The sequence below is a fragment of the Triticum urartu genome, chromosome 3, assembly GCF_003073215.2.
Source record: "Triticum urartu cultivar G1812 chromosome 3, Tu2.1, whole genome shotgun sequence".
NCBI lineage: Eukaryota > Viridiplantae > Streptophyta > Magnoliopsida > Poales > Poaceae > Triticum > Triticum urartu.
Genome location: NC_053024.1, coordinates 308,252,517 through 308,271,531, shown reverse-complemented (window position 1 = coordinate 308,271,531; position 19,015 = coordinate 308,252,517).

Sequence of the window (19,015 nt, the reverse complement as noted above, 5' to 3'; positions counted from 1 at the left end):
TTGGTGGCAAGTAAACATGCACTTTTCAATTTAATTTCAGAAGCAACACTAGATGGTTTATTGTTAGGCTTCATTTGTTGCTCAAATTCTTTTACCACAATCTGATTTTCACTCTTATGTTTCTCCTGTTTTGCTTTATTAGCTCTATTAATATCATCTTTCAAAATGGAATCAGGAGTCATCGGAAGCAAAGTAATATTTTTATCCTTATGAACAAGACTATACTGATTGTTTCTACCATGGTGTACAGAATTTTTATCAAATTGCCATGGTCTACCAAGTAATAAGGAACATGCTGGCATAGGTACCACATCACAATCAACATAATCAACATATGTAGAGATACTAAAATGCACACGAACAGTACGTGTTACCTTAACCTTGCCGCTGTTGTTGAACCATTGGATGTAGTAAGGATGTGGATGTGGTCTTGTGGTGAGAGATAGCCTCTCCACCATCTCCATGCTAGCCAAGTTGTTGCAGCTCCCTCCATCTATGATGATGCGAACAGAACATTCCTTCACAACTCCCTTTGTATGGAACAAATTATGCCTCTGATTTTGCTCAGCTTGTGTGACCTGCACAATCAAAACACGTTGAGAAACTAAACATTCATACTTGTCAGCATCTTCAGGAGCCATGTATTGCGTCTCACGATCAGAATCATCTCCACCGTGTTCTTCACGTGTAATAAGAGCCAAAGTCTCCTCATCATAGTCACTAGCGGACTCATACCCACCATCCTCAGTAGCAATCATCACACGCTGAGATTTGCATTCTCTCGCAAAATGTACTCTTCCCTTACAACGATGACAAATAATATCACTTGTGTGCCCTGTTGATGCCATGGAAGAAGAAGAACTCTGCGCAGGCCCGGGAGGTGTGCTCTCGGCAGATAGTGGTGGTTGTGCCTACTTTCTTGTATCACGGCTGGAGGTGGCACCTGATGGAGGTGCTGGTGTAGTGGAAGTAGAGGATGCATGTGTTGTCCATGATGAAGATCGACCTGCAGAAAAGTTAGTTCGCGCCAATGCCTGTCGATCCTGCACTTCATGTTCAGCTTGACAAGCAAGATGGAATAAACGAGTGATATTAGTATATTCCTTATACTCTAGAATGGTCTGAATCTCTCTATTTAATCCACCCATAAAACGTGCAAGCATAGCTTCATTCTCCTCAACAATACCACATCTAATCATGCCAGTTTGTAATTCCTGGTAATATTCTTCTACAGAATTTTTTCCTTGTTGTAAACGCTGCAATTTTTGAAGTAATTCACACTGATAATATGGTGGAACCCAACGAGTACGCATAGCAGTTTTCAAAGCAGCCCAAGTAGCTGGAATAGGATATAATCTACAATGCTCAGACCACCAAATACATGCAAAACTAGTGAATGCGCAAACAGCAGCAGGAACACGTCTCTCCTCGGGATATTGTAAACATGTAAATCGTTGTTCAGTTTCTAACTCCCAAGAAAGATATATATCAGGAACATATCTACCCTCAAATGGTGGAATATTCAATTTTAGTTTAGGGAGATGGTCATGATCTCGTACCTGAGGGTGAGCCCTACCATTGCCATTATTTGCATGTGGACGACCTGGTGGTTGCGGTGCTGGTGGTGGCACGTAGTTCTGATTTTGATCAACCTCATCCTCGTAATCTCCCGCAAAATCATCCTCCTCCGCATTAGTAGCAGGAGCCACAGAAGTATCAATAGCAGCACCAACAGTTTGGCCAGGTGCAAGAGGGAGACGGCTCGCTCGGCGAAGGGCTGTTTCACGATGTGGAGGTAGTCGTTGTTGTTGTTGTTGTAGAGGTGCGTTAGGTGCAGCCGGTGGTGGTGATGGAAGATGCGCGGGCAATTCATTAAACCTGTTATCGAGCTTTGTTTCGAACGTCTTCTCCATGCCATCTATCTTCTCCATGGCCTCTTCAAATCTGTTTAGCACATCTTGCACCTGTCCACTCATCATTTGCTGAAATTTATCATGCAACTCCTTATTCCTCATGTTCTCCCAGTCAGTCTCATCGGCTTGTGATCCTGCCATGGTTAGCAATAATAGAAACACACAAGAATATGATCTTACAGACTACTAACAAGAGGTGGTGTTGGTGTCACAAATCCGTCAAGCAAATCTCAAATTATTACCAGTTCTTACCCAGCAGCAGGCGGTGATCGCCAACCGTCGTAGTCAAAACTCTCAAAGCTTGGATAGAGCGATTACCAGGGAGAGTCAAACGCACGACGTAGATGTATGTAGAGCTAGGAAGGCTTATAATATGGTACCAAAAAGGGTCAGCAATAATCAATTCAGAGATGCAAAGTTGAATAAATGCTCAACGACGGTACTGTGCTGGTCCTAGGCTAGACCGTGCTAGAAACGCGAGCCTAGAACACAAACAAAATAACGACGCTGCACGTAAACAAGGGAGGAGCACGCTCTGAATTTTTTTTCTTTTTTTTGCACTTTTTTCCTCTTTTTTTGCTCCACAACAATTTTTTTCGAAAAAGTCTACAAATGGTCTAAAAACTACAAACGGTATTATGGAATATTTTTTTGAGTTTGGAACTATTTTTCTTCTGCGGGTAGCACGAAAGTTCAGGAGTCCTACGCTATCACGACTCGGAGTATCGCGCGATCTGGAAATCGAAAACAGGGTAACAAAAAACTGGACTCGGACTGGTGGCGGAGATGAATCTGGTGGAACTCGGACTGGTGGCGGCGATGAATCTGGTGGAACTCGAACTAGTTGCATATATATGTTGGAGGTGGACTCGGATTGGCGTGATGGCGGTGGATATGTGGTATATGGCAGCGGTGATGATGATGGTGGTATATGGCAGTGGTGATGACGATGGTGGTATATGGCAGCGGTGACGATGATGGTGGTATATGTCAGCTGTGATGATGATGATGCGGCGGCGGCGTGACTACTTGTAAACAGAACTCGAAACTCTAAAGGACTAGACACTAAGACTAGCAACTAGACACGACTATGCAACCGCCAACTCAAAAATGCAAAACCATAAAAAGATTATGCAATGGCTCAGATTGGTTCAGATATGATGAGCTAACCATAAAATTTTTTGTGGCTTTTTCATGGACTGTAGGTATGAAGAACAGACTCGATCTAAACTACGAAAAACTGTAAATTCTCACCGAGCAACTTGAAAATCTGATACCACTTGATAGAGGCAAAGGTGTCCCGATGTTTCGATGAGATGGTGGCTATCGTTTTCTGTGGGAGTCGACCTTGATGATCCGACTACGAACGTGTGAGACGTCGCGCCTTAGCAATCGCTAAACCAACTTCCGAGGGTTATTGACCACGCAGGAGCACGATCCACCTGACCACGAGGGTCTGTTTCCTGTGAGCAAATGAAGAACAAGCAAGAAACTGAGATTGCAATCTAGATATTGCGAATATGAGAAGAAAGCTTTATTGATCAAGGTGGGGTTCTGTGACGTCTTGGTCTGGTCGTTGGACACAAACGAAGTACGCGAAGTTGCAGCTAGGGCCAACTTTTAGTCTAAACAAAACCCAAAGTCTAAACGACGCCCTAAGGGCTGTATATTTGGAGGAAGGGGGGTCGTGGCCCTTGGAGGAGGGGTCCGAAACCAACCCTAACTCTTGTTTCCCCACACATATACGGACTCTAAAAACAGCCTATACTTTAGTATTTCAAAAATACATGGGCATGGCCCAATAATAAGGTGACGCAACACCTAAAATAGCCTCTGGATGAAATTTATGAAGTGGAATTTTGTGTATTTTGTCCAAGTCTTCATGCACTCCTTATGGTGGCTTCAAAGTCCTGAAATCGTCACTTGTAACTCCGTTCTGGATCCCCTTGCGCATGCCATCATCTCCATGCTTGAACTTGTTCCAGGGTTCATCTTTCTTGTCCAAGCTAGGCCCTTCATTTGTAAGCAAAACAAATGTATCCAATTTAGGCAGCATCATATTCTCATGAACATTAGAATCGTTACCAAGAAACAAAAGTACCTGATAATTCAATTGACGTGCGCGAGCTCTAGTAATTGGTCCAGTATGTATAGCAGCAGGGGCTGTGGGTGTAACAATGGTATTGATGTCCTCATCAAGTGCTCAAAATAAGAATTATGTGAAAGCATCCATTACACGACGTGCGGCAGAGATGAAGAAGGAAAAGAGTGAAAACTATGAAGCACCAAGCCGAAGGTTTCAACATCTTCGGTCCACACATTGTCCATATTCTTCAACTATGTCGTTGACGCCTATGCCATGAAATTCGTCATCAGGTATGATTGGTTACCCTCAATGGGCTTATCATAATCCATGGATGCAATATAATTTCTTACATCATGAAAGGGTATTGCCAAATCACTATACATTTGATTAGCTACAAGTTTGTTGTTGACCCAAAGGGCCGAAATACTTGATTTGTCATTTCATTTGTTTATTTTGGCTATATGTGCTTTGAATGAAGTTTACATGGTAATGGTCGATATTTATCTATCGTCCTAAGAGTATGTCAATGCATGGCCGGTGTAGTATTCTAACATCGTCCTTAGTTCGATTGAAGAGCGAGACAAGGTACGTGCTCATGGAAATTTATATGTATGCCTATATTATTGATTGAATGGAGTTGAGACATCATGACCGATGTCATTGAATATATGTTGCATAGACCAATTCATAGTTGCAGAATTGGCTAGTAGGCTTATACTTTGTTTGGATATGATTTGGCTTATGCATCTTTGAGATCTATAAGAGGCCAATTCATAGCTGATTTTATTACTGAACATCGGATTAATGACATGCATAATGTTGATATTAGCCTTGTATTTCTAATACTATAGAGATTATATATTGATGGTTAAATTTGTAGCAATGGACAAGGTGTTGGTGTTGTATGTATATATATATCTCCTCATGGTGCTGTTTTTTGAAAGCCTCGTGCCATTTAGAGTATTTCTGCACAATAATCAGGCCGAATATGAAGCATTGTTATTCGGTTTAGACATGTTGTTTGCCATAGGTGATACACATATTGAGGCTTTTGGTGATTCGTTATTAGTAGTGCAACTAATATCCAAAGTTTTTCAATGTTTTGATGAATCACTTCATGTTTATCTTGATAAATGTCTAGATATAATTTCTACTTTGGATTATTTTAGCATTGCTCATATATCTAGACATGATAATTGGAGATAGTTGGCTTAGTAAGCATCCGGCTACCACGATCGGTCATGGTGTATTGCACATCTATCAATAGCCGATGCTTATTCTTGCCAACATAGGTAAGGCCGAATTGGAGCTCACCACCTCGGCCACTAATGAAACTTTTATGCAGATAAAGTAAGGATTCGAGTTCATTGTTGATTATCTGAAAATCCTAGCAGAAGGGTGGACAATATGGTTGATGGATGGTCTTGACATGCATACCTATGGAACTTTATAGTCGGATTAATGAAGTTGGGAAAGTCACCCAAGCTTGCATCAAAATATTCACACAAGCAATGGCCAATATAAACTTATCGTCCTAACAATATGCAAAATGGCCGATGGAGTGTTGACATCGTCCTTAGAGCAAGCTATATGCAAGTTATTTTTCGGCACACAAGCTTTGCCGAAAAATAGGGGGGCATGTGTTGACACCAGATTTTGGCACGGTCAAGAACTTATTTAAGATGGCCTCAAATGAAGAAGTGATCTACATGAAAGAGTTCCGTATTGTTGATATGAACATCTTTGAAGTTTGAGTCATCGCCGTCCGATTTGATCTCGAAGGCCGAAACTATGCCCAAAGTACTAAGATCTTATATTCAGCGTACAGTTTGGCCTATTAAGCCCCCAAGACGAGCTCAAATGAAAAAATGATCTACACGGTTTGTCTTCGTCTCGTCAAAACGATCGATTTTGGTATAAAAATCGTCCAAATCCGAGTTCGCATGCAAAAGTTAGAGCAATCGGAGTGCAGCCCTGTCACGAGGTGACATGTGGCGCGCCCCACCAGACACATGTCTGATGGGTAGCGCGAGGAATAGCCTGTTTTACACGACATATTTGACCCTCAAGATCACTTCTGATCAAAAACCGTTCAACAAGAAAGTTGTTTGTCTCGTCGACACGGTAAAGATTGCTTTTGGGCTCGTTTCCATCCGAGATTGTTTACCACCACAAAAAAGACCCACAAGGTGCAGCCAGTTTAAACCGAACAGTTTTGGAAAGTTCGGACAAAACCAATCCGAATTTGACTACGGTTTTGGACGTGAATCCAAGCCTTTTCCTTGCACAGGAAGTCCAGCCGCCTCTTATATATCTAAGGGGTGACGGCCGATTGAACAACACACAATCGAACAAACACATCTACTACTTTTTCGTGTTCATCTACTTTTTATCTCTCCTTTGTATCTTTCTTCTCGTTCTTCGCTAGTTCTTCATGCTGGAGGGCTGCAGATCCACGAGGGTCTAGGGGTGAGCGAATCGACCTGGAGCAGCCCATAGCCACCGCGAGCCCTGACGGGGTCCCTCCCGGGAAAACGGGGCTTCGGGTCTACAAAAGCATCTGCCGGCTATCCTGCGTATCGCGCTGCCGGTCAGATCTCCTTCGACGCGAGCTGCGGTGCATCACCCCCGTTGTCGAGGGTACACGGTGACGTGTTCGTGTGCGAACACTAGCTTTAGAAGATGGGAGGAGAGACGGTGTTCTTGCAATAGAGAAGAGGGAGAGCCGAAAAGGTGGTTTTGCACTAGAGAAGATGGAGAGTAGAGGGGGTGGTTTTGCAATGGAGAAGAGGTAGAGGCGAGACAGTGGTTTTGGAATGGAGATGATGGATAGGAGAGGAGGTGGTTTCGCAATGGAAAATAGAGAGAGGAGCATGCGGAATCGATTTAGGATTGGACGAGAGGGCCGACGCGCTGTAACTGGATCAAAATCAAAATCAATTTACACTTCAATTAAGAAAGTGACCCCACATTAACTAGTCTCCCTTTTATTCTGGGTCATAATTGACCATGATTTTCACAAATAAAATATATGTTATACATTGCAAAAATAATATAATTTGGAAGTACATTTAGAAACGAACCAAATAATACAATTTTTGGTGACATGCATTCACATTTTGCTTGTCAAATACAATACGTGGTCAAACTTTGACCCAAAATACGCAAAAAACATACGTCCAAGACCAGCGCCACTCCTCTTCTCTTAAACCACCGCCGCTCCTCTTCTCTTCCAATCTAAATACAACGCCGCTCCTCTCCTCTTCCATTTCAAAACCACCGCCCTTCCTCTCCTATTCCAATCCAAAACCAGCGCCGCTACTCCCCCATTCTAATCCAAAACCAGCGCTGCTCCTCTCCTCTTCCATTCAAAAACTACCGCCGGTGAGTGAAGGTGCCATGGAGAAGTAGAACGATGGAGGAGTACAACCGATACGTGAGGATCGTAGACAACGACCCTGTGAAGCTAGCTAGGATGTTGGAGATACAGTCTTGGTTTGACAACAAGGACCAACTTGCGGCGACGGTGACATCCATGGCCAAATATCTGCAACAAAGGAAAAAGGCGGCGATACTCCTGAAGGGAGTTGCGTGGGAGCACATAGAGCTGCTCCCTTTGGCCATGGAGCAAACAGATTCACCGAATCCGATCATGAGGTAGCGGTGGTGGGAGTATCGATCCTAGATGAAGCATCCACCAGAGACTAAAGGATCAAGCATCTACAGGGTGCCGTTTGTGAGGGTGTCGTGCCAGAGGGAGCCGGTGGAGTCTTCGTCGACCGAACCCAACTGCAACAGGGGAAAAGCAGTTAGCCCGATGACGCTTCCCTGCCATCCTCTCGCTCTTCGCTCACATCGTCTCACGGGGCGGGTGTCTGCCGCCGAGGAATAGGAGGGGACTGCCCTCCAGCCCAATAGTCTGGCATGTTGTGAATTGTCAGGAAGAGTTTACGGTTGCCAGTATTTGCAGGTTGTGAATAGTGTTTTGTGTTTTGTATTTTGAGAGTACTTCTAGATATGAATGCCTTTTGAATTTAAAATTTGTAGTATTGAGCTTATGAAGTATTTTATGAATTCTAGAGATCTATTTTTAGCACTTAAAAAAATGTATTTTCATAGCAGTATAAAAGTGCAGACAATGTGATTCTCAGAGAAGAAACTGCAAGTTTCAGTTTCAGATAAGAAACTGCAAGTTTGAGAGGTAGAGCATTTATCTTAATAGGCCCTTTTCAAACAGGGATAACATCATGTTGGAAGTTTTATTCATGATCGAAAATGGAACTACCAGCCAGTTCACATCATACTAATCAACATTCATGCATAGCACATCTTCATATGATGCACGGTCAAAAAGATATGCTATTTTCAAAATGCCCACACAATGTCGAGTGTGCGAAAAACAGAGAAAACGAGGGACAAAGTTTTGGCAAGTGTTGTACGTGGTGTGCGTAGATGACAATGGGGACCCACATGTCAATAATGGCAAAGGCAAAAAAATTGGAGATATTTTCCCTACATCAGGTGGAATCGAACCCGGGCGGAACAGCGGTCGGGTAGTGTCACTTGGCCACTGGGCTAGTTCGGTAGTTTCGGTAGAAATTAGGCACCGCCTCAGGTGGTTTGTTCTCGTGCTGCACCTTTGTGCACTCGCCGCAGCGCCGCTGTCTGCCATTGTGAACATGTTGAACAAACGACAGGAATCTGATGAGGACTGTACGTGGAGAGGCGGACAGTCGGGACCCAACAGGTGCCTCATTGAAGAAATACTTCCTCATATATTTAAGTATCTGTTATATGTATTAATCTGTTATATGTAAATATCTGTTGTTGTTATGTAAGTATCTGTTATATGTAACTATGGCCGTACGCAAGCAAGTGCCTCATTGAAAAAACACTTCCTCCTAATGCTATACTGATGTTGGGGCCCACGGGTTTGTCAACATAGTTACATTTTTTGAGGTGCTTCAACGTAGTTACTAAAGGAGATAAATATAGAACGAAGTGGGGGAGCTGGTAGGTATCATTTATTAATAGTGGGCCAGCAAGTATCAGCTGGGTCGTGGGCTGCCCCATCTAGGCTTTCTTTCTTAACATGCACAGCCCACGACATGCCAGTTTGTATTTTCTTGAGGGCCGTCGTGTATCGACCGGCCTATGGACCTCCCATCCGAGGTTCTATTTTTCCTGAAACATCAACAACCCAACTTATTTATTTCTTTGAAGAAAACGTAGAGGTCTGTTCTATTTTTCTATATAAGAATAGGAACGCCAGGTCCAACTTATGTTTCCCTTCTAACTATATTATATATATTTAAATTATTTTATATGTTATTATATATTATTTGTATCTTCATCATATATTTAACAGATACTTACATATATAAAAAAATAATATCCCACATCTTACTAACTTATAAAAATAGTTTTTTCACAATAAAATCCTGGATTTTTTACATTAAGGGAACTAAAATCCTGATGATTGTGTACAATAGCATGGCAAGATTTAAGGTCCAATGTACTAATAAATCACTTATTATTTAAATATATTGATAAGAAAATGCTCAACCCCTGTTTATTTTTTGATAACATTGTTGCGCCCAACCCAACATTATAATTAGAACCAGCCCAGCAAAATCGTGTATTTCAAGAAAGTGCAAATGGCCTATAATGTTTTAGGAAAAAATAAATGGGACGCATGGATGCTACATTATTTGTTCAGCCAGCCCATAAAATTTGTGTATTTCGAGAAAGTGAAACTGGGTAGTAGTTTTAAAAAAATGGGCCACATGCATGCTACATTATTTGTTCACCCAGCCCAGCAAATGGACTGTAATTCTCAAAAAAAATCAAAAGGACTGTATATTTTGAAAATATGGGTTGAATATGTGTCACATTTTTGGAGGCTGAAATGTGGGCCAATTGGTCGAAGCAAACGCAAGTCGTTGTCAACTTAGTCAACAAATGGTTCTGACATTGTTAGCCGTTGGATTTACATCCAACGCTTAGCAAGCTTCACTATGAAGCGCTACCCCACCGCCGGCCAGGCCATCCCTCCACCCCTCCACACCTCATGTTCTTCTCCACCGACTGTCGAACCACACCGCACCTGAACTAGTTAACACTCGTACACCTCTCCGTCTGTGACTCCACTCCCGCGTCTTCCCATCGCTGACTCGTTGATGTCCGAGCCTCGCCCTCGTCCACCACATTGGATGCGCTCGGAGCAGAGTGGTCAACACACAAAAAATTAATACCCCCTGCTAGTTGGGACCCACCATAGTGGGAGGCTGACTTCTGGGCCTACTAAGTTGACGGGGACGGAGGGCTTTGTCAACTTAGCCAATATGAATGATTCTAGCTCGAGTGACCGTACGATGTCCATCCAACGGTTGTAGTGCTTCTTCAACCTCTGGTCTTCTTGCTCCAACCACCCAAACTAGCACTGGTCGTTCCGACTGCTATTGCCTCCCGTGGCCGGCTGTGCTGCCGCGGAGGCCTCAACGCCCCCTACTACTCCCACTACTAATAGGCCATCCCTCTACTTACCCACACCCCCTGTTATTCTGCGGCGACGGCAGCCTCACACCGCAGCTGAACCAGTGAACCCTCGTACTCCTCTTCATGTGGGCATCCACTACCGTGTCTTCCCCAGATATGCTTCGTCCCCTTCCTAGGCCTCCCCGTCATCCACCGCCTTGGTGCTCTAGGTGCGGCGTGGGAAATATGGTCAAGGAATGACTTCCATTGGAAGAGTACTATATGTGGAGAGGCTAACATCTGGGTCCACGGCCGCAGTAAGGAAGTGCCTCCTTATTACACGCAAAATAATGATTCCTCCACCTGATAGTAGGGACCCATCGGACAGGCCACCGTATTTCACAAAAAATGTTTCCCCCTGACTACTGGGACCAACAAGCTACATCTTCGCACGCAAGGAAGTGCCTCCTTATCCTCCCTGACAGTCGGGACCCACCTGATCGAAGCATATGTAGCGTTGGCATTTCGGTCGCGAACGTGTACGTACATACCGGTCGATCGGTCTGTCTGCAGGCTGCAGCGATGAACCGTGGCCAAGTAAGGCCTGTGTTGTAGTAGAGGCGTGCACGTAGCATGTCACGCAGTCCCATTAATATCGTGTACACGTACGTACATCCAGGGTGCAAGAAAGTAAATACGGCCACATAGGTACATACCGGCGGGGTCTCGAACGCCTATTCGCGCATATGTACAGCCAGGGCTCGTGTAGATGGAGAGGCAGCGACGACGTCCTATTCATTGGTAGCCAACCGGCTCGTTCGGAATGGAGGAAACAACATCATGTTCACCGGGAGCCAAGTGACTGGGTCGGAATGCGTCCTGTTCATCGGGAGGCAACAGACTAGGTCGGAATGGGTCGTGTTCAATGGGAGCCTACAGGCTTGGACGGAACAGTCAGAACGGGGTCTAGTGTACCGCAAAACGGAGGAAAACGGCCTTGTGTTCGATCGTGTAGAGTCGAAATGGGGTCTTCTTCATTGGGAAGGGTCTGGCGCACCGTAAAACGGAGGAAACGGGCTTGTGTTCGAGCTCCTACGGTCTAAACGGGGTCTTGTTCATCAGGAGGGTGTGGCGTACCACAAAACAGAGGAAACGGACTTGTGTTGGAGTGCCTATGGTCGAAATGGGGGTCCTGTTCATCAAGAGGGGTGTGGCATACCGCAAAATGGGACTCCACGGGCTACTATTCATCCATAGTCTACTACCTCGCTCCAGCCTCCACGGGCTACTGTTCATCCACCGTCGACCTCCTCCAACCTCCACCTATGATTGCTCATCCACGTCATCTCCCTCCTGCCTCCACCAGATACTGTTCATCCATGGATGCATGTTCATCCAGCCTCCACAGCTCCTCCACCGGCTACTGTTCAACCAGCCCTCTCCACGGGCTACTATTCAAGCACCCCTCCACGGGTTATTGTTCATCCAGCCCTCCACCGGGTACAGTTCAACCAGCCATCCAGAGGGTCCTATTCATCCAGCGCTCCAAGGGGTCCTGTTCATCCACCCCCAACCAGATCGATCGGGGTCCTGTTCATCCAGCTGCAACGACCCCTACCCCCACCTGGAACTGTTCATCCACCCCCACCAGGAATTGTTCATCCACCCCCCCAACAACGCTCATTGTTCATCAAGAGGCAGCAGGTTCGATCGGCTTCAGTTAGCAGGAGTAGCAATTGGGTTCAGTTAACAGTCAGATCGACCGATCACTCAGGTTCAGTAACGCATGGCCTGCAGTGCAATTGCTCGGGTTTAGTAGGCGAATGCCTCGCTTGAGTTCAATTAGATCCCAACGCCTCGCACCCACGCGCGTACTTGTATGAGAGAAACGCGCATCGCTCGGCCCCGACCACCCACCGTAACAGGGAACTCCTCGATATTTTCCTCGCCCTCGCTTCTACCATGGTTTTGCCCGTCATGGACGGCCCAAAGAATGTCATGCAGCTACGTCTCCGGCCCGACTAGGACGAAAAGCCCATTTTCTGTCATGATGTTTTGTCATAGAAGTAGGAGCCCACCACATCAATGATGATACCAGGTTTTGTCACAATTATCATCATAGAAGTGTCATAAGCATGACAGGAAAAAAAATTGTTCGGCCCAAAATGTCACGGATGTGTCATTTTTTTGTAGTGTAGCAAGTAACAAAAGTGAGCGAAAATGGTATTGCATTGCTTGGAAAACAGGCCTAGTGTTCATACTTTCACTACTGCAAGTTCTCTCAACAATGATAACATAATTAGATCATATAACAATCACTCAACATGTAACAAAGATTCACTGCAAAGTCACTAGTAGTGGAGAATAAACGAAGAGATTATTGTAGGGTATGAAACCACCTCAAAGTTATTCATTCTGGTCGATCTATTGCGCTATTCCTATAAGTGTCACAAACATCCCTAGAGTCCGTACTAAAATAACACCTTAAGACACACATCAACCAAAATCCTAATGTTACCTAGATACTCCAATGTCACCACAAGTATCCGCGGGTTTGATTATATGATATGTATCGCACAATCTTAGATTTATCTATTCAAACCAACACAAAGAACTTCAAAGAGTGCCCCAAAGTTTCCACCGGAGAGTCAAGACGAAAACGTGTGCCAACCCCTATGCATAAGTTCATAAGGTCATAGAATCCGCAAGTTGATCACCAAAACATACATCAAGTAGATCACGTGAATATCCCATTGTCACCATAGATGAACACATGCAAGACATACATCAACTGTTCTCAAATCCTTAAAGACTCAATCCAATAAGATATCTTCAAAGGGAAAACTCAATCCATTACAAGAAGGTAGAGGGGAGAAACATCATAAGATCCAACTATAATAGCAAAGCTTGATGTACATCAAGATCATGCCAAATCAAGAACACGAGAGAGAGAGAGAGATCAAACACACAAATACTGGTACATACCCTTAGCCCCGATGGTGAACTACTCCCTCCTCATCATGGAGACCACTGGGATGATGAAGATGGCCACCGGTTATGGTTTCCCCCTCCTGCACGATGCCGGAACGGGCTCCCAATTGGTTTTTCGTGGCTACAGATGCTTGCGGCAGCGGAACTCCCGATCTATGTTTATTTTTGGGGGTTTCTGTATTGATAGGAATTTTTGGCGTCGGTTTCATGTCAGGGGGGTCCACGAGACAACCACAAGGACGGAGCACCCTCCCGGGGGGTAGGGTGCACTGTCCACCCTTGTGGTTGGCTCGGGACCCTTTTGGCCCAACTCTTCTACTCCGGGGGCTTCTTCCGGTCATAAAAAATCACCGTTAATTTCAAGCTTATTAGCACTCCGTTTGATATTCCTTTTCTATAAATATTCCATTTCTATAAAACTCAAAAACAAGGAAAAACAGAATCTGGCACTGGGCTCTAGGTTAATAGGTTAGTTCCAAAAATAATATAAAATAGCATATAAAACATCAAAGATAGATAATATAATAGCATGTAACAATCAAAAATTATAGATACGTTGGAGACGTATCATTACCTGTGGGTGAATAGAAGTGTTGATTACATCTTGTAGTTGATTACTATATGGTTTATTTGGTGGAAGATTATATGTTCAGATCCAATATGCTATTTAATACCCCTTTGATCTTGTAGTTGATTACTATATGGTTTATTTGGTGGAAGATTATATGTTCAGATCCAATATGTTCAGATCCAATATTTGGTGGAAGATTATATGTTCAGTGACCCTCCCGTCGCTGGACATTTCGTCCACGACGTCCACCTTTTTCCTCCTCGCCGTGCTCTCCGCTCTGTACCCCATGGCGTCCAGCCCCCGTTCGGTCACATCTTCCTTCCACCTCTCGAGAGAGAGTCCAATCGTCTCTGGGCTTGGTATCTCATCGAGCTCTGAGGGGTCGGAGGCGCCGGCCCCAGCCCAGGCCCCGTCGCCAGCCGTTGGCCCAAAGGCGTCGGGCTGAGTTCAACCCCCGCCTTCCAGGAAGGAGCTCTGGAGGCGCCCTCTCCGTTCTGCAGACCCAGCGATGGTCCAGGCCCCACCGAACCGCCTGAGGCGGGAGATCTCGCCGAAGATGGTCGGGCTCTCCTTCCGCTGCTTCGAAGAGGGGCACTTACGCTGGGACTGCACCAATGACGTGGTCTGCTTCAGATGTGGAAACCTTGGCCACACCTCAAAGGATTGCAAGAGGCCGCACACCCATGCCCTAAGGAGGATCTCCAGTGTCAGGTCGCGGCCAGGGTGGCCGGTAATGAGCAGGCTTCGTCTTAGAGAGGTGCGGGCGCTGCCGGGGGAGCCCGGATCCCCCCGCCGCCTCCGTTGTCGCCGGTCATGGTGGCTGCACCTGAGGTCTGGCCACGTCTATCAGGTGGGGGCTGTGGTTGGTTCTCGACAGATCTCGGGTTTGAACCAGCCATTCATTGGGGATAATAACACCATCTGGGAGGAGGGGTCTATACGAGCACATGCCGCAGGACGACATCTGGCTTCTGGGGTTGCGCCTTTGTCTCCGGGACAGGACATGTTGCCGTTGGATGGTCCTCACGCTCCGGGTCAGGCAAGTGGGAAGGATCAAGACATGGAGACCCCACCTCTAATCGGTCAGGGGGCCATGCCGGATGAGGCGACTGGCGAGCCAGCTCCACTAACGGTCACGCATCAGATCCCGATGCAGGCGGTGTCTCGGCCTACAAACCCGCAGCTAGAGACAAACTCGGATAGCCTTGTGCATGTCGACCCGGTTATCGAGATGGGCGGGAACCATGGCCAATCTATGGAGGATGAGATGGTTCAGGAGGCACCAATCCCGGAGGAACGTGGGCAAGCGGTGAAGGACCAGGAAGGTCATGACAAGCCGGGGTGCCACTGAAGCTGATGGATCGCATGCATGCAATATTGGGGTGCCCACTCCACAGCTTCATGAGCCATGTAGGATCCGTCCTGCAGTGGCGCTGGTGTGACACCCCAAGACCGGCGCTCCAAATGCCTTCCATGGATTCCGAGATTCGTCGTGTGATTTGTTTTGTTCGTTGCATTCATCTTTGCATAATGTGCATTACATCATGTCATCTTGCACCCCCTTTTTAAAACTCAGCTAAAGAAATTGTATGGGTCTTCGATCCATTTAAATCGAGTGAAATTCACATGGTGAAATTCTGTTTAAAACATATCCTCCCAATATTCAGGGAGCTAATAAATATTCCAGAATTTCGGAATCACCCATAAACCCACTTGCAATTTAATTCTCATGCCTGTTTGCTTCAAGTTTGTTCTCCAAACTTTCTCCATAATTATTTTCCCATTTATCGAGGCTCTTCCTAAATTCCCAACATTTTGGCCACTCCTAAACCTTGTCCTAGTTCAAGCCATTTGAATTAAATTCAAATGAGTTTGAATTTAAATCTTGCATTCATGCCAACTTCTATTTTCTTGGATCAAGCTCATTTTTGTGAGTCCGGGAAAATTATCCCCGTGTCCAACTTCTTCCCCTAACCTCTCTTTCTTTTCTTTCTTATCTCTGTTTCGTTTTTATTTTCTTCAGAGTGAGAGAGAGATAGCCCAGCCCAGCTGCAACCTATGCCCAGGACGGCCCATGTCCTCCTAAGCCAAGCCACTTATCTAACCCTAGGTCTGACCCCCTCATCTCGATCTCTCCCTCTGCCGCCGCCTCCTGCATGACTCCCCTCCTCTCGCTCGTCTTGCTCTCCTCCTACCCGATCCCCATCTCCGTCACTGCCTCATCTCCCACGACAGCGCCGTCCTCCCAGTGCTGCCTCTACTCCACCTCCCCCGCCTTCGGTCGCCATCTCCGGCGAGCCCTACGCCAGCCAACAACCTCCGCTGCTACCCGGTGCCGTCTCCTTCCGGCCATGTCCGCGCGCCTCCTCTGCTCGTCGCCTTTCCTAGCGCTGTTGCTGCCCACCGGTGCCCTGGCTAGTAACCCCACGCGCCTCATCTCGCCCGTGTCTGTGTCCAACACGGGAGCCCGTCCTTTTGCTCGGACGCTTCCTATGCATCCTCCTCTGTTCCCATCTTCTGTCAGCATCAAGCAGCCCGACGAAGGCGCCGCCTACCTCGTCCTGCACGTCTACACCGCCTGGAGGTCGTCTCCTAAGTCCCCTTTGCTCTGCTGCTTGCTCCTACACAACCACCATGGTTCGCCCTGCCTCATGCCATGAGTCACCATCGGTGGCCTCGTCAATCACTACCCAGAACGCTACCTTGAACAGCTCCTCCATGGCTCCTAGTCTGTACGTGGAGTTCCACTAGTTAGTAGCATCACTCCGTTGCTTCCTCCCCGATTGGATTCGCCAAGTGCTTCTTTTGGTGTGACCAAGGCCGCAAACACAACAGATCCGCCAAGTACCTGTACGATCGCTGTATCACCAAGACCCCGCCTCTGCGGTTTCTTTTCGCCAAGTACCACGATGTACGGTGCCCGAACGACCACCACAACGACGCCAAAGTTCCACCATCGACGACCGTTTTGGATTCGCCAAGTCCGACTACAAAGCGAAGACCATGCACCAGTACTGTTCCCGTGGATTTGGTCAAGTACCCCTACACACAGATACGCCAAGGTTAACTACGCCCGACGATGCGACAAGTACCTCTACCGATGACTCGAACGTCTATGAACCATGTACGACTACCGTCGTTGAGGACCGATAGTACCACTACTTCCCACGACGCCCTGTGAACGACTACTTCCACTACCACCACGAGAACGACTACTTACATCGAACCAGAACCGTCCCGAATGCACGCTTCGGAGGTATAACCCTGGGACGACGGTTGTGGACCGCATGCATGTGACGTGTGTATGAGGTGGTTGCATGTATCCGTTGTTTGCCGTGCATGTATTACTACTTGCACGTTACCGGTTTCTAAGCCATCGATACATGGGAACCTGGTAACCGGGATCACCCCACCATCTTTTGCATGTTCCGTACATCCACACTTTCTTTTGCACACACATCTTGATGAGTTGTCGGGTCATCGGAATGTTGCCGTGGCATCATTTCCGTTGTTGTTGTCGTGGCACCCTTTCGTTCTGCCATGGTGACCAAATGCTTCATAACATGCTGATGTCAACATTTTCATAAAATTGCATAAACTTGTATATGTCATCCGCATGATGATAACAACATTTTAAAATGTTTAAAATTGTTGTTTTCTTTAAATTGCTAAATGTCATGTGGGGATTTTTAGGAATTATTGTTTGATGTTTCCGGCCTCATTTAAACTTTCCTAAATAGTTAGTTTTCTTATGTTTCACCTCTTGCCGTGTTTAACAACATTAATATTGTAAAGTAGCATAAATGGGAGTGAACTAAATAATTGAATGTGGTGTTCCGTCAATATGCAACTTGTTGCATATTGAGCTCCATTTAATTTGTAGTATTGTTTGTTGCACTTTTCCATGACATGCCTCATTAAAATGGACATGCATCATTCATGATTGTGCATCATGCCACGTTTATGTGATGGTTGTTTACTAAGTTGTTTGCTTTTTCTGGTTGTGCTTCTTCTTGATAGTTCCGGTCATGCTGCGATTGTGAGGATCCATTCGACTACGTTGGCTCATCTTCTTCATGGATTCGGTCTTCTTCCTAGCGGGGTCTCGGGCAAGATGACCGTCACCTCGGATCTCACTACTATCTTTGGTATGCCAGTTGTCTCGATGCTATTGCTATGTTGTGCTACCTACCACTTGTTTATCAAGTCTCCCAACTTGCCATGTCAGCCTCTAAAATTTTCCACCATCCTAGCAAACCATTGTTTGGCTATGTTACTGCTTTGCTCAGCCCCTCTTATAGCGTTGCTAGTTGTAGGTGCAGTTTCAGGTTGTTCCTTGTTGGGACATGGATATCATGGATATCACAATATATCTTATTTAATTAATGCACATATATACTTGGTAAAGGGTGGAAGGCTCGGCCTTTTGCCTGCTATTTTGTTCCACTCTTGCCGCCCTTGTTTCCGTCATACCGGTGTTATGTTCCTTGATTTTGTGTCCCTAACACGATGAGGGTTTATGGGCCCCTCTTGATAGTTCGCTTTGAATAAAACTCTTCCAGCAAGGCCCAACATTGGTTTTAACATTTGCCCATCCTAATAACTAAACCTGATATTAAATTTGACGCATAGGAAGTTAGCGCTACCCGAGGTTCGTTATTCAACCTAAGATAGGGGGCAATGCTGATGGTGTTGGTCCCAAACTAGAGCACCGTGCAGGACCACCCCTTGGCAACTTGGGGTATTTTGGTACCTGAACGCATAGCTCATCCGTTGTGGCCTGAGACGATATACGCGCAGCTACTATCAGGGTGTCGGCACGTCGAGAGGTGTTGCTGGACTTCTTTTATCATTGTCAAAATGTCTTGTGCACCGGGATTCCGAGTCTGATCGGAGTGTCCCGCGATGGAGGATTTTCTCCGTGGATCATGAGCTTATATGGGCTAAGTTGGGACACCCCTACTGGGTTTAAACTTT